Raw genomic sequence first — 15,368 nt, 5'->3', positions numbered from 1 at the left:
TTAAATTAACCTGTCCTTCCTTACGATTAGTTAACCAAAAACATGTATTCCAATTAACCCTTATTGATTAATAATTCGGATACGATCTCGAATTTAATTAAACAATAGCATTACGAATTAGAAAGACCAACGAAGCAAGACAACACAAACGTACGACGTTGCATTTAATTTAGTTGATTATTTTCCTAGGATTTAAAGTTTCTGACGCAGCAAACGATAAACCTAGTTGCCACTTCGATTAGATGGATTGAACAATTACGGATTCAGCACCTAAACTAGCGATAGATTATATTAATTGATAAACTAATTGCGCACCTTAGAAATCAACCAACACAATCATGAAAAATAATTCAGAAAGATAACCAATACTCAAATAATTAAAAGATGCATTAAAGAACAAAAATAAATCTCACAAACATTGTAGTTCCATGGTTTCAGATCCCTTCAACCAAGATAAATTATTCAGCCACTGTAAACCATATTTTGCTCTCTAATTCTCTAATTACAATGGTTGATAATTCTCAAATAAAAATAAGAGTATATATATATTATCTTCCTACTAAAATCTGGAAATTGAAATCAATCCTAATCTCCTAATCCAATCAAGCAAAGTGATACATATCTTCCCAAAAAGAAAGGAAAAGATATGTATTTTTAATATAAATCCTTCTTCCAAAAATATCATTCCTTATTTAGCTCAATTAATCCTCTTTTCCAGCTGGTGATTATCCTTTTCCTAGGAGGCAAATCTTAATATTTTCTGGACTCTTGCAGCTGATCTGGGCGTTCAGATCTGCTTTCCGAATTCTGCTCTCATCTTTCACGTGCCCACGCCTAGTCTGCATTACGAAATTTCCAGTTTAATATATCTGCTCCAGTTTTTCCTCTTTTTGGCCCTATTTATTCCAAAATTGCTCAAAGCTTCCTAAAAGCAAAAAGATAAGTAATTCTATTAGATTGCATCAAATTTCCACACAACACAAGGAAATTATAAATCAAAATATTAACAATTAATGGCCTTATCAAATTCCCCCACACTTATCTTTTGCTCGTCCTCGAGTAAAACAAAAACAAAACAAAACAAACTCAAAAAGGTTCCATCAATCTCTTTTCTCACGATACCAAAAAGTGTGTATACCTTAAAATTCAAACCAACCAAGATTCAAGCATCAACACACATTATTATCAAACTTTACAAGGAAATATGCACAAAGACAAATCAAGATAATCGCATTCTAAAGCATGTATAAAGCTTTGGTGAATCATCCTCATGGTTATCACTCATATCACTCATGTGTTTAATGGTTCGGTGTTTCGCTCAGATTCTTCCAATGCAAACATTCTACCATAAGCTTGCTCATGCACCAAATCTCCACCACTTAGATTATATACATGCATAAATCAAAAGGACTTTATTTTAGGTTGTAATGGGGCTTTGGGTAAAGGTAAGGATTAATGGATACAAAAGGTTAAAACCATGAATATTAACAAAGTATTTAAACACTTAAGGGGAACAAAAATGTAAAGCTAAAGCCACCACATTCATCACATTTTTTTTTTTTTGCTACTTGTTTTTGCCTTTCTCTTCTCTCTTTTTTTCAACTTCTTTTCTTTTTTTTTTTTTTTTTGAATGTTACTGCAGTTTTTTTTTTTCTTTTCTTTCTTTTTCTTTTTCTTGAACAACTAAGAGAGTTGGGTAGCAAAGATAACAATATAAGGCAATCTCAATAGCACTCTTCATGCCAACTTCTTTTCATCAACTCTTCCTATACAATTAAGTCCCTTTTTCCCCCACACTTAAATTTCTCAAGACAATATATTCACCAAGCAACAATTTTAAGTTTAAATGCCTTGCTCATTTTCATGGTTGGGTGAGGATTTTTTTACTTGAAAGCTTGGGTTTGTAATATGGTTTTAGCACAAAGAATCAAGGGTTTTGTAAGGCTCAAGGGGCTAACTAGGGAAATTTAACATAGGTTGGCTTTTTAAGCTAAAGGGTTTAAACAAGAATGCCTTTATCATTTTTATGCATGCATATTTCAATGTGGTTTCGAAACGGTTCAAAGCAAGTTCTAGAGATATATTCACATGGAAGAATATCACTCATCAAAGAAAACATAGATTGATATGAATGTTTCAATCTTTTTTGGCTCAAAACTCACGGGTTAATTAAATTCACCTTAACTTCAAACAAACTCGAGCACTCAATTATCAAAATTTGTTTAAATGCATACCCCTAATTAATCTAACAAATCAGTGTACAATGCTCTCCTGTTGAATCGGCTAAATTCCAAGGCATGCATACAAATTAATTCATTTAAAGTGAGATTAATGGACTGTTTAGCTGACTTAAAACAGGGAAGGATACACTAGCTGCCATATTAATAAAAATCAAGCTTTATCCAGCAATGAACAGCAACATACACAAAGCAAAACAAGGCATACCCAGAATAAGCATAACACAAGAGGGCAGAAAAAAAAACTGACAGAATACAAGAACAGAGCAGAAAAGAAAAAAAAAATAGAATTGAAAGACAGAGAACTGAAAGACAGAGCAGTAAACAACAGAAAATAAAACACAAATACACCCTCCCCCACACTTAAACCAAACATTGTTCTCAATGTTGAAGCACAATAGAATAATAATAAAACTGAAATTTAGAAGAAAAAGGAAGAAGAAACTTCTCTGGTTTTGTGGAGAAGGAAGAACAATTTGAATTATGGAGATGGTGGAGATGGCGGCGTGAATCCTTGCAAATTGAAAAAGGCGAGCAGATTACGCTCCATACGGTCTAATTTTCGTTCACATCTCTGCAGTTGGGTCCCTATACTGTCGAATGAATGAGCATAGGAAGATGATGGCAGATCTCCTTGTGGTTGGGTACTGTTGGGAGCTGCTTCTGCTTGCGTTCTGGGCTGCCTATGTGGCCTGGAATGAGGCGGTGCTGTTGGTCCAGGTGGCAGGAAGCTGAAACTACCATCTGCTTGTTGTCTTACAATCCCCATCCTGTCTAAACAAGTTATATCCAATGGTTCTACCTCACAAGCAGTATGCATGTTATGATTAGAAATATCTAATAAACCCAATTGAACGGCTAATTGAGTAATATATGAACCAAGGATTAAGGTTTATTCTTTTTCTGGACCACTGACTGGAATTGGGTGAGTAACCAAAAGCCTAAATTAACCTGAATGTTATGCTCCAGACACCATAAAAAATAAAACTCAACTTTGGAAATGGTACCTGCACTATCCCTCCTTCCAGAAAAATTAAAAGCTAAGAATCTTTGTAAATATTTGAACACGGGGCTTTTTAAATACGAACTCTTAGAAGCACTAGGATTATAAGGAGCAACATCAACTGACCATTCATGCCATAATTCAGTAGGATTAAAATTAGGATTGTAATCACATTGGGATCGTACGTAGCGCTCACTCTTTTCATCCTCTTTTTTCAAAAACCCCAAAGCAATGTTAAATTCAGAAATTGATCATGAACATTCTTTCCCCATTAGCCTAAACTCAACTATCCCCTTGGTAAACAAATCAAATTCCTCAACAACATTAAACTGAAAGGTTGTATAAAATTCACGGGTGAGTTTAATAAACGCAGGGCAGTCCACATATACATAATTTTGCCAATTCAATCTATTCACTAGCTCATCAATTTCAGTACGAATTCCTAATTGCTCAAGAGTGTGAGTGTGAATATACTTACATGGGTAGATTTTTCGCTCACACATAGACCCATACCGTTGTTGGTCTTGTGCATCTATGAATGTATTGAAACCGCCTAATTTGAGTTGTAGGCTGCTGGAGATTTCCAATTGCTTCCCTTTTTGAGTGCGCGAACGTGGACCCGAGCGGACGGAAGCCGTGGTGGTTGGTTGTGGCTGAGGTGACGGTGAATGGAATGATGGTGGAGGCGTTTCATTCGTCGGAGACGGTGTGGACTGTGGCGTGCTATTGCTCGGTGAATCGTCAGAATCGGACAACAGCTCGGGTGTGGATGGTCTCTGATGGTCGGATTTTGCTGCTCGATGACGCTGAGAACGAGTTCGGACCATGGTGTTCGGAATGGAGGAAAGGGGGCTGCTAGGGTTACGTTTTAGGTGGAGAGGAATTTTGGAGGCATGTGTTTATCGATGATGTCTCTGGAAGCAATTAACCCAGCCCTTTTAATTACACAAATTCATATGGCCCCCTTGGTTTCAAGCAAATATCAAAGCCAAAAGTTGGACTTTTGACAAAAAGACATAACCCAGCTCCAGATTACCAAACTACAGATTCCTCCCCTCGTGAACATTTACAGAAGGCTAATTGAGACTGGCAGGAGGAAGAAGACGATTGAACAGTAACCTGAAAATAAATTAAAATAAACCCAATAAAAAAAATCATAAAATAATTGCTAATTAACTATCTAAACACCCTAAAACCAAAATTTAAAACGAAAGATTGAACACATAAACCGAAATTAAAGCAATTGTTGAGAAAATTAAAATTGAAACATTAATCAAAATTAAGCTTGGGCTGCCTCTCAAGTAGCGCCTTTGTTTACAGTCGTCGGCTCGACATAATGCCTTCATTTATTCATCCATGTACATGGGATCTTTCAGCTCCACTTCTCCAACGTTTTCAGTCGGTACTCCTTCGTAAAACATTTTGAGTCTGTGGCCATTAACTTTAAATACTTTCGATGTCGTTAAGCTCTGAATCTCCACTGCACCATGAGGAAAAACGTTAGTAACAACGAACGGCCCAATCCAACGAGAACGTAATTTACCTGGAAATAATTGAAGTCTTGAATGATAAAGGAGAACTTTTTGGCCAAGTGAAAATTCCTTTCTGGAAATCATTTTGTCATGGAAAGCTTTTGTTTTCTCCTTGTAAATTCTAGCATTCTCGTACGCGTCATTGCGAATTTCTTCTAATTCTTGCAGCTGTAATTTCCTATGTTCGCCACTCTCATCCAATTTCATATTGCAATGCTGGACAGCCCAATATGCTCTGTGTTCTAATTCAACTGGAAGATGACAGGCCTTACCGAATATTAACCTATACGGCGACATCCCAATTGGCGTTTTGTATGCTGTTCTGTATGCCCACAACGCATCTTCCAATCGCAAACTCCAATCCTTTCTGGTCGAACCAACTGTTTTCTCTATAATTGATTTAATTTCTCGATTCGAAACCTCAGCTTGTCCGCTAGTTTGTGGATGGTACGCTGTAGCAATCTTGTGTGTTACACCATATTTTTTTAGCAGTGCCTCTATTGTTCGGTTGCAAAAATGTTTCCCTTGATCGCTAATTAGAGCCTTCGGAATGCTGAACCTGTTGAATATGTTAGATTTAAGGAAACCTGAAACAACTTTAGAGTCATCAGTTCGGGTAGCTTTCGCTTCTACCCATTTCGAGACATAATCAACTGCCAATAAAATATAAACGTAACCAAACGAAGATGGAAAAGGCCCCATGAAATCAATACCCCAAACATCAAAAATTTCGCAAACTAAAATAGGAGTTTGAGGCATTTCATTTTTCTGCGAAATATTACCTGTTTTCTGACATCGTTCACAAGATTTACAAAATAAGTACGTGTCTCGAAATAAAGTTGGCCAGAAAAATCCACAATCCAGAATTTTTCTTGCTGTCCGTTTTGCTCCAAAATGGCCTCCACAAGCATACGAATGGCAGAAGGTAATAATAGAAGAAATTTCAGTTTCAGGTACGCACCTTCTAATAATTTGATCAGCGCAACGTTTCCATAGATATGGATCGTCCCATACATGATACTTTGCATCATTTTTCAGTTTATCTCTTTGAGCCTTAGATAAATCAGTTGGCAGTGTGTTAGTAACTAAATAATTCACCATGTGTGCATACCAGGGCAGCCTGCAGCTTGCTGAAAATAATTGCTCATCAGGAAATTGCTCCTGCAGATCCTGCTCTGTTTTAACATGAACCAGACGGCTTAAATGGTCAGCAACACAATTTTCTTGTCCAGCTTTATCCTTGATCTCCAGGTCGAATTCACTCAACAACAGAACCCATCTTATAAGCCTTGGCTTTGCCTCTTTCTTTGTAATCAAGTACCTAAGAGCTGCATGATCAGAGTAAATAACCACTTTAGTACCCAATAAATAAGAACGGAATTTTTCTAATGCAAAAACAACAGCCAAGAGTTCTTTTTCAGTGGTCGAATAATTTTTTTGTGCATCATTTAAGGTCATTGATGCATAATATATGGCATGTGGCACCCTTCCAACTCGCTGCCCCAACACGGCTCCTACGGCGTAGTCACTTGCATCACACATTATTTCAAACGGAAGACTCCAATCTGGTGGCTGGATTATTGGTGCAGAAGTCAGCAGCTGCTTCAATTTGTCAAATGCCTTTTTACAGCTTTCATCAAACTCAAAAGTCACCTCTTTCTACAGCAGCTTACATAATGGCAACGCAATACGTGAAAATTCTTTAATAAAACGTCGATAAAAACCTGTATGGCCAAGAAAAGAACGAACTTCCCGCACACTAGCGGGGTAAGGTAAAGATTGAATAATATCAACTTTAGCCTTATCTACCTCAATACCCCTAGCTGAAACTACATGCCCCAAAACTATACCTTGCTCAACCATAAAATGACATTTTTCAAAATTTAAAACAAGGTTAGTTTCAATGCATCTTTGTAACACAAGTGTGAGATTCTGCAAACAATTATCAAATGAGTCTCCATGAACAGTAAAATCGTCCATAAAAATTTCGATAATGTGCTCAACATAATCCGAAAATATACTTACCATACACCTTTGAAAAGTAGCCGACGCATTACAAGCTCCAAATGGCATTCGTCGATATGCAAAAGTTCCAAATGGACATGTGAAGGTTGTCTTCTCTTGATCTTCGGGAGCAATTGCAATCTGAAAATATCCTGAAAAACCATCTAGAAAACTATAATAAGCTCGGCCAGCCAACCTTTCCAACATTTGATCAATAAATGGTAACGGAAAGTGATCTTTACGGGTTACCGAATTTAATTTCCTATAATCTATACAAACCCGCTACCCATTCTGAACTCGAGTAGGCACCAATTCATCATTCTGATTTTTTACCACTGTGATGTCGGTCTTCTTCGGAACGACTTGAACAGGGCTGACCCATTCGCTGTCTGAAATAGGATAAATTACTCTAGCTTGAAGCAACTTTAAAATTTCCTTCTTTACCACTTCCATCATTGGCGGATTCAGCCTCCTTTGTGGCTGTCGAATTGGTTTAGCTCCTTCTTCAAGATGAATTCGATGCATGCACGTAGAGGGACTGATTCCTTTTATGTCGGCAATGGTCCATCCTATGGCTGTTTTATGCTTCTTCAAAATCTGTACCAATTTTTCCTCTTGCTGCTTAATTAACTTGCTGGAAATAATCACTGGTAAGGTCTCCCCATCTCTAAGGTACACATATTTTAGGTGATTTGGAAGAGGTTTCAGCTCCAGCTCTGGTGCCTGCAAAACAGAAGGTATCAATTTTTCGTTAGATACTGGCAGCTCAATATAAGATAAATTATTTGTATTTTTCAGCTCTCTGCACTCATTTATCGCTGCTACTGTATTCTGCACATCTGAAATTAATTTAGGTTCATCTCTTTCTTCCAAAATATTGTCCTGGTTAGCTGCTTCCAACTCATCTTCAGCATCAAAAATTTCCTGCGTTAGAGAATCAATTAAATCAATTGAATACACAGGAAAATCCACATCAGGATATTTCATAACATCATAAATATTAAATTGGACAGCTTCTCCATCAAATTCCATGGTCAGTGTGCCTTTATGCACATCAATTTTCGTTTTAGCAGTTTTCAGAAAAGGTCTTCCCAACAAAATAGGTGCAGATTGGTCATTATTTTCCATATCAAGAACATAAAAATCAGCTGGAAAAATTAATTTATCATTAACCTGAACAAGAACATCTTCAATTAATCCTTTTGGATATGTATTCGATCTATCGGCCAACTGAATAACTACACCAGTTTGTTCTAAAGGACCCAGATTAAGAGCAGAATAAATGGAATATGACATTACATTAATGGATGCTCCTAAATCTAACATGGCCTTTTCAATTTTTGTTCCTCCTATGGTGCAAGGGATGCAAAACATACCTGGATCTTTGCATTTTTCAGGAAGCCTCTTTCGAATTATGGCTGAAACATTTTCTCCTACCTTTATTTTTTCATACCTTTTGAGTTTTTGCTTTCTTTTCAATGTACACAGCTCTTTAAAAAATTTAGCATAGCGAGGCACTTGTTTTATTGCATCGAACAGTGGGATATTGACTTCACACTTCCGAAAGGTCTCATATAAATCCGCATTGCTTTCGCACTTCAACTTTAAAGCTTCAGGAAAAGGAGGAACAGGTTTGTATTCGCTGAAAGGAGGATATTTACCTGTCGCTACCTTTTCGGAAGGATTCTTTTCTACTACCGTTTCCTCTCTGTTTTCCACTTTTTGTGTTGGTACAGGTGGTACAGGTGGGTCTTTAATTGGCATCTCCAACTCTTTTCCACTTCTCAGCACTATGGCGCTAGCATTCTCCTTTGGGTTCACCACAGTTTGTGACAGTAGTTTACTTGAATTTTGTGCTTCCAGCCTACTGATTGCAGTAGCCATCTGACTCATTTGATTCTCTAAATTTTGAATACTGGTTCTTGTTTCCTGCTGAAATTTCACAGTGTTAGTAGCCATAGTTTTAACAATATCTTCAAGAGATGTACCTGAACCAGAATTTTGTGTTGGTTGCTGCTGTCTAGGAACATAGGGCTGCTGATACGGCTGAAAATTATTTGAAGGCTGATTCGTATTTGCATTCCCATAACAAAAATTAGGATGATCTCTCCAACCGGAATTGTAGGTATTCGAATAGGGATTATAATTATGATTTCGCTGCTGCTGTCCTAAAAATCCGCCCACTGCATTAGCATGTTCAGAGCAGTCCTCCTGAAGTGTTGGGCACATATCAGTTGGATGTCCTCCTGCTGAACAGATTCCGCAAACTTTCGCTACCTCCGTTTTTCCTACAGCCATTTGACGTACAAGAGTAGTTAGATCATCAAGTCGGCTTTCAAGAGAAGATATATTTACCTCATTGACGCGCTGAGACGAATGGTCTAATCTATTTCCAAATTGTTGTGAATTCGACGCCATATTTGCAATTAAATTTCGGGCTGCTTCAGGTGTTTTGTCGGCCAATGCTCCACCACTTGCCGCATCAATCATATTTCTCTCATTTGATAGAAGTCCTTCGTAGAAATATTGAATAAGCAGCTGGTCACTAATTTGGTGATGTGGACAGCTTGCACAAAGTTTTTTAAAGCGCTCCAAATATTCGTATAAAGATTCTCCAGTATGCTGCCGAATGCCACAGATTTCTTTCCTTATGCTGGCTGCTCTTGATGCTGGAAAAAATTTCTGCAAAAATAATCTTTTCATCTCATGTCAAGTAGTGATACTTCCAGCGAGTAGATAATACAACCAATCTTGCGCATCATCTTTCAAAGAAAACGGAAAAGCCCTCATCTTGATTTGTTCTTCGGTTACTCCATTCGGTTTCATTCCGGTGCACACCACATGAAATTCCTTTAAATGTTTATGAGGATCTTCACCTGCAGAACCACGAAAAATAGGTAAAAGATGAATTAGTCCAGATTTTAATTCAAAGGTAGTATTAACATCTAAATTCGGAAAAGTAATGCAGTGTGGTTGTTGATTTAAATTTGGAGCAGCAAGCTCTCGTAAAGTCTGATTTTCAGCCATGTTTTCCTCTGTTTCGTGAACTGATTTGTGTGCTTGCAGTCTCCTTTTCGCTTCTTTTCTCAGCCCTTTTGCAGTCTTTTCAATTTCTGGATCAAACTGTAAACTAGCTTGTTTCAAAGATCGCATAACGAACATACAAATTAAAAAAGTCCCCGGCAACGGCGCCAAAATTTGGTACGTGCTGTCGTTGACACCCAAATTAAATCCTAAATTCCTGTAACAAAAATGTAGTAAAGGAAAGTAGGGATCGATCCCTCGAAGAGCTTTGATTAGTATGTCGTCACAAATAAATCGAAACAAATAAATAAAAAGGGGGGTTTTGAAGTGAATGCAAATTATAATGAAAAACACTAATTAAAAATTCGGTAAAATAATCTAAAAGGAATAAATCGATTTAACAAACCTTGGTCTTCGGTCACATCCACCATTGGAACTACGATTGATCATCGAAACAAAATATCAAATTAATTAATTGAATATTCGTTGTGGTATTAAATTAACCTGTCCTTCCTTACGATTAGTTAACCAAAAACATGTATTCCAATTAACCCTTATTGATTAATAATTCGGATACGATCTCGAATTTAATTAAACAATAGCATTACGAATTAGAAAGACCAACGAAGCAAGACAACACAAACGTACGACGTTGCATTTAATTTAGTTGATTATTTTCCTAGGATTTAAAGTTTCTGACGCAGCAAACGATAAACCTAGTTGCCACTTCGATTAGATGGATTGAACAATTACGGATTCAGCACCTAAACTAGCAATAGATTATATTAATTGATAAACTAATTGCGCACCTTAGAAATCAACTAACACAATCATGAAAAATAATTCAGAAAGATAACCAATACTCAAATAATTAAAAGATGCATTAAAGAACAAAAATAAATCTCACAAACATTGTAGTTCCATGGTTTCAGATCCCTTCAACCAAGATAAATTATTCAGCCACTGTAAACCATATTTTGCTCTCTAATTCTCTAATTACAATGGTTGATAATTCTCAAATAAAAATAAGAGTATATATATATTATCTTCCTACTAAAATCTGGAAATTGAAATCAATCCTAATCTCCTAATCCAATCAAGCAAAGTGATACATATCTTCCCAAAAAGAAAGGAAAAGATATGTATTTTTAATATAAATCCTTCTTCCAAAAATATCATTCCTTATTTAGCTCAATTAATCCTCTTTTCCAGCTGGTGATTATCCTTTTCCTAGGAGGCAAATCTTAATATTTTCTGGACTCTTGCAGCTGATCTGGGCGTTCAGATCTGCTTTCCGAATTCTGCTCTCATCTTTCACGTGCCCACGCCTAGTCTGCATTACGAAATTTCCAGTTTAATATATCTGCTCCAGTTTTTCCTCTTTTTGGCCCTATTTATTCCAAAATTGCTCAAAGCTTCCTAAAAGCAAAAAGATAAGTAATTCTATTAGATTGCATCAAATTTCCACACAACACAAGGAAATTATAAATCAAAATATTAACAATTAATGGCCTTATCACCATCTCCACTTTGTAGAAAAGTTTATGGAATAGATGACTCAAAAGGATTAGATGCCTCCCCCATCACAAGCCTTAAATGTTTAATTTTTCATTAAAATTTGCAGGAGAGATGATTGTTGCTTGTCTGCAACAGCTGGTGCATATCAGAGATGCTACCTTATTGATTTCACCTCTGCCTCCAGCTTCATAAACCTTTGAACTCTTTGATGACATCATTTTGATGTGGAAGGAATGGTTGTGTATCAAGGACCACACATCAAGTGGTAGAATTTTTCTGCGCCTTGTATTTGTGAGGCTCTAGAATCCCTTTGCGCCTTATCTGTGTTTAATAACTATGGTTCTTTATCACAGTTCCTTATAGACTGATGCATGTTTCTTTTTAATATTACTTCTATTTTAATGGTATATAATCTATCTACCTGTATTCTTTCTTGACTTTTGTTTTAGGAGCAATGTAATTAAGAGTTTGTAAGCATGCCTATAGTTTGTGTAATTTTATCATAGTGGACAATATAATTCCGGTGTTTGAAAAGATAAGATTCGATAACCTGTTAAAACTGCACAATATGACAAAACATTGTGCACTGGTTATCAAGGCATTGGTTGTCTGTTACAATGTAGAAACATCTTGTTTCAGAATAAATGAAAATGTAATGACTCCTTCATTTCAGTTTATTAGAGGGAAAGTCCTATTTTTACCATCTTGTTTTAAGGTATTGATGGTTAGTATAATTCCATAAGAACTACTGAAATCATTTCTCTATTGCTATCATCTTTTGAAATGAAAGGTATCATCTTCCCAAACAAGCATATATGCAACAAAAATACAAAAAAGCATACATGAGTCCACTACAATATAAATAACCCTGCTCAAAAACTGTCCAAGCTCAAGTGTAGCTATCAAAATATCTAGTCCATAGTTTTCTTGATTATCTAAAGCTTATTACATGGCGTATAACGTTGAACCATAATTAATGTTGAATGTTGTTGGCAGGTCAAAACCAAACTCATGGGTGCCAAAATTGAATCACAAGGCTTGTGTTTTCCTAAACATTAAATGCATTGGTGTTTTGGGGGGCTGATGCATAGGTTAGAGCCCAACTAATATAAATTTCAATATTTTAGTATTTATGGCTATGAGTTGTTCTTTTGTTTATTTGGGATGATATGAGTATTTGTTAAGAGTAAGAAAACTAGCACATTCTAACCATTAAGGGCTTGCTTTATGGACAGTATGCACATTAAAAGTTGTTTCTTAGTTAAAATTTTCAAATATAGTTGAATTATCATGTAAATATGACCTTCTTGTGTGTTTCCTTCTCAGCGATAAGTGTCGAGAAGTGCGCAAATATAAGTTGTGGTTGTTTGAATAGGTTAGTTGAATGATCAAATTGTTTTGGGGGAACCTCTAATGTAAAGATCTTTCAATGAAAATGTTTTTTTTTTAATTTTTCTTTTGCATAAACCTGGTTAACCTGGTTTGTGTCATAGATTAAATTCCAGTATTCTTATCTAACAACTGGAGTTTTTGATATGACTTCTGGATTATAATGTTATTTAACACAATATTGTACCAAGTGAGCCGAGTGTTTTGAGTTCAAGTCCCTTAGCTGTGATGTTGAATTAAAATAAGTTGTGAGGGAGGAAATATGTAAGTTATATACAGTGAAACCAAGAAAGGAAAATATTCTACCGCTAGCAAAGCTAATCACTTACTACACTAAAAAGAATAGTCAATCATGCAAATGAAGAAAGACTTTAATTTACTACAAGTTTCAGAAGTGGCTTACCCCAGTCACTTCTAAATGCTATTGAATTTCAGTCAAGAGCCCAAAAATTAAGTTGAAGCTTTCTCTTTATTGCTATCTCTGGGATTTTTACTTCTGTAACATAATAAATGATTTATTTATATTCAATTAATTTGATGCAGCTATGTATGTGGAGCATTGGTTACCACCATTTTGTTGTGCAGAAAGCTGGAAATGGCAATGCAAGTCAGATGGTGATCTTATATATTCATGTATAATGAACATAACAGGTTTATGACATTGCCCAATATAGCCGAAAAATGCCACAGAGATACTTGGCTTAGGGCATCACAAGTGCACATTTCTATTAGGTTGCTTAATTTTGTAGTATATGCCACACTTTTATTCACTTGTATTCTACTGCACAGACCAAAGGTTCCTTTCCTTGACAGAACCTAGCCGAGTCTTTTCAGACCTAATTCATTTTCCCACCCATACATTAATTTGCATTTTGCTTGATGCAAAATGAAAATAGTGAACAACGTTTTCATTTTTGTTTTTTCTCCATTGTATTATCTAGTTAGATGTCCAACTTTTACTAACTTTTGTTTCTGTTTCTTCAACGGATGATAGGAAGTTTTCTATAAACGGTTACAGGCTAGATGAATCAGCTTCCCAGGAAAAAAAAAAAAATCAACAGCTTATACAAGCCAAGATGATCTGCATATAGCAGAAATGACTACTGAGGGAACACTTGATTTTTCTGCCCGATGTCTTGGTGATGGAGACTGAGGAGGCAAGGACGTTTTAGTTGCAGCTACTATATCAATTCTCACTAGTAATTAAGAATTCTCTCTATTTGGATATGAGGATGGAGGTCAGTAAAAGACAGGAGGCAGGAGTTGTTAATTTGACACAACGTAAGCACAATATGATGATACGAACTGTGATATCTATTTTGTGATAACACATTGCTATTTATTATTTGAATTAAAGAGTGCTACCTTCAATTACAGACAGCTTGTGTAGAAAACTATAAATTTTTGGCGATGTCTGATGCTTAAAGGCCAAGCCGGGAGATCCTTCAAGATTCTTTAACGCTGAGAGACCACCTTGTCCCCTGAAGGCTGATCTTCTCTAATAATAAAACAAATCCAATTCAAACTATTTTTGGCAATTCTTAGTGAATTTGGCTGCAGCAATGTGATAAACTTCATTCAATAATTATTTCTCACCTATCATTTCCTTTGAATTTAATCATCAAATTATCTGTTCCTTTGTTGTTTTAGCTTTTGTGTGCCTTATAACGGGTTGATCCGTTAAAATATGAAATTCTTTTATTTTTTAAAATTTTGCAGATTGCGCTGTGTTGACCTTCAGGCCTTCCTGTAAGGTCTCGACACAGACCTGTAAATTCGCAGGCCGTGCCCAAAATTTGTGAGTTGTGTTTCTTTCCAGTAATTTGGTACATTAAAGTGCTCTTAGATTTCAAAAGCATTTAGAATTATATTTGAGCCAAACCTGAATACGAATTGACTCTAGTTTGATTTGAATCTATAGTGATCAACTTGAAGATTAAGCTGATTCGAACTAATTGAGGATGTTATTAAAGATCATCAATGAAATAAGTAATATTATTAACACAAATAGTATCATTGATGGAATGAACATTATTATTATACGAGGATTCAAACCGGATTTAAGTGAAACTAATAAACTGAAACTTTAATTTAGATTTTATTCGAATCAAACTAAACATTGTTCCAAGTAAAGCTAATTTGATTCTAATCTAGTCCTAAAAGCAATACTAAGGCTTCAGTCTGAGATGAACTTTTGGTGTTTTTGTGACTAACCATTTCGTATTATCCGGTTTACTGACAATCAACAGAGTTGACTTAAAAAGGGTGAGAAAGGAATAAGACTAAAACAAAAAGAAAGCCAAACAATTGGACTAAAATGATATAATCAAAAACCATGAGGACACAAAAGATTTTCTGAAGGTCTATCCGTCGTTGTAAATATCTGATCTGACAATGACTTTGTCAAAGTCCATCTTGGTTGAAAACGTAGGCGGTTACAGCTCACTGGAAAGGTTCAGAACTTAAATTTCTCTCATCAATCTTCACGGTGTGGGTCTCTCTTGACTGCAATGCCTCTTCATCTTCGGTACCTTTTCTTCTCCCTGAATCTTCAAGTTCAAGATACCTATCGAAAATACTGATTAATTAATGAATGTATTCTATATTGTGATCACAAAAAGTGGCGTATGTCATATTTTTCTGTTAGGAGTTTTCAATTGT

The 15,368-nt window shown here is 35.9% G+C and overlaps 1 protein-coding gene and 1 non-coding gene across 2 annotated transcripts in view; both read left to right on the top strand.

Annotated features, from left to right (window-relative positions):
- Positions 1 to 15,368, top strand: part of LOC123208395 — a 52,756-nt gene that overhangs the window by 13,072 nt on the left and 24,316 nt on the right. The window lies entirely within an intron of this gene.
- On the top strand, positions 9,325 to 9,431 carry LOC123209852. The gene has a single exon (XR_006501159.1). It is a non-coding gene; the product is annotated as a small nucleolar RNA R71 (small nucleolar RNA).

This window comes from Mangifera indica, chromosome 2, assembly GCF_011075055.1.
Source record: "Mangifera indica cultivar Alphonso chromosome 2, CATAS_Mindica_2.1, whole genome shotgun sequence".
Classification (NCBI taxonomy): Eukaryota; Viridiplantae; Streptophyta; class Magnoliopsida; order Sapindales; family Anacardiaceae; genus Mangifera; species Mangifera indica.
The sequence above is the reverse complement of the archived record's forward strand: the minus strand, read 5'-3'. Positions and strand labels throughout refer to the sequence as shown.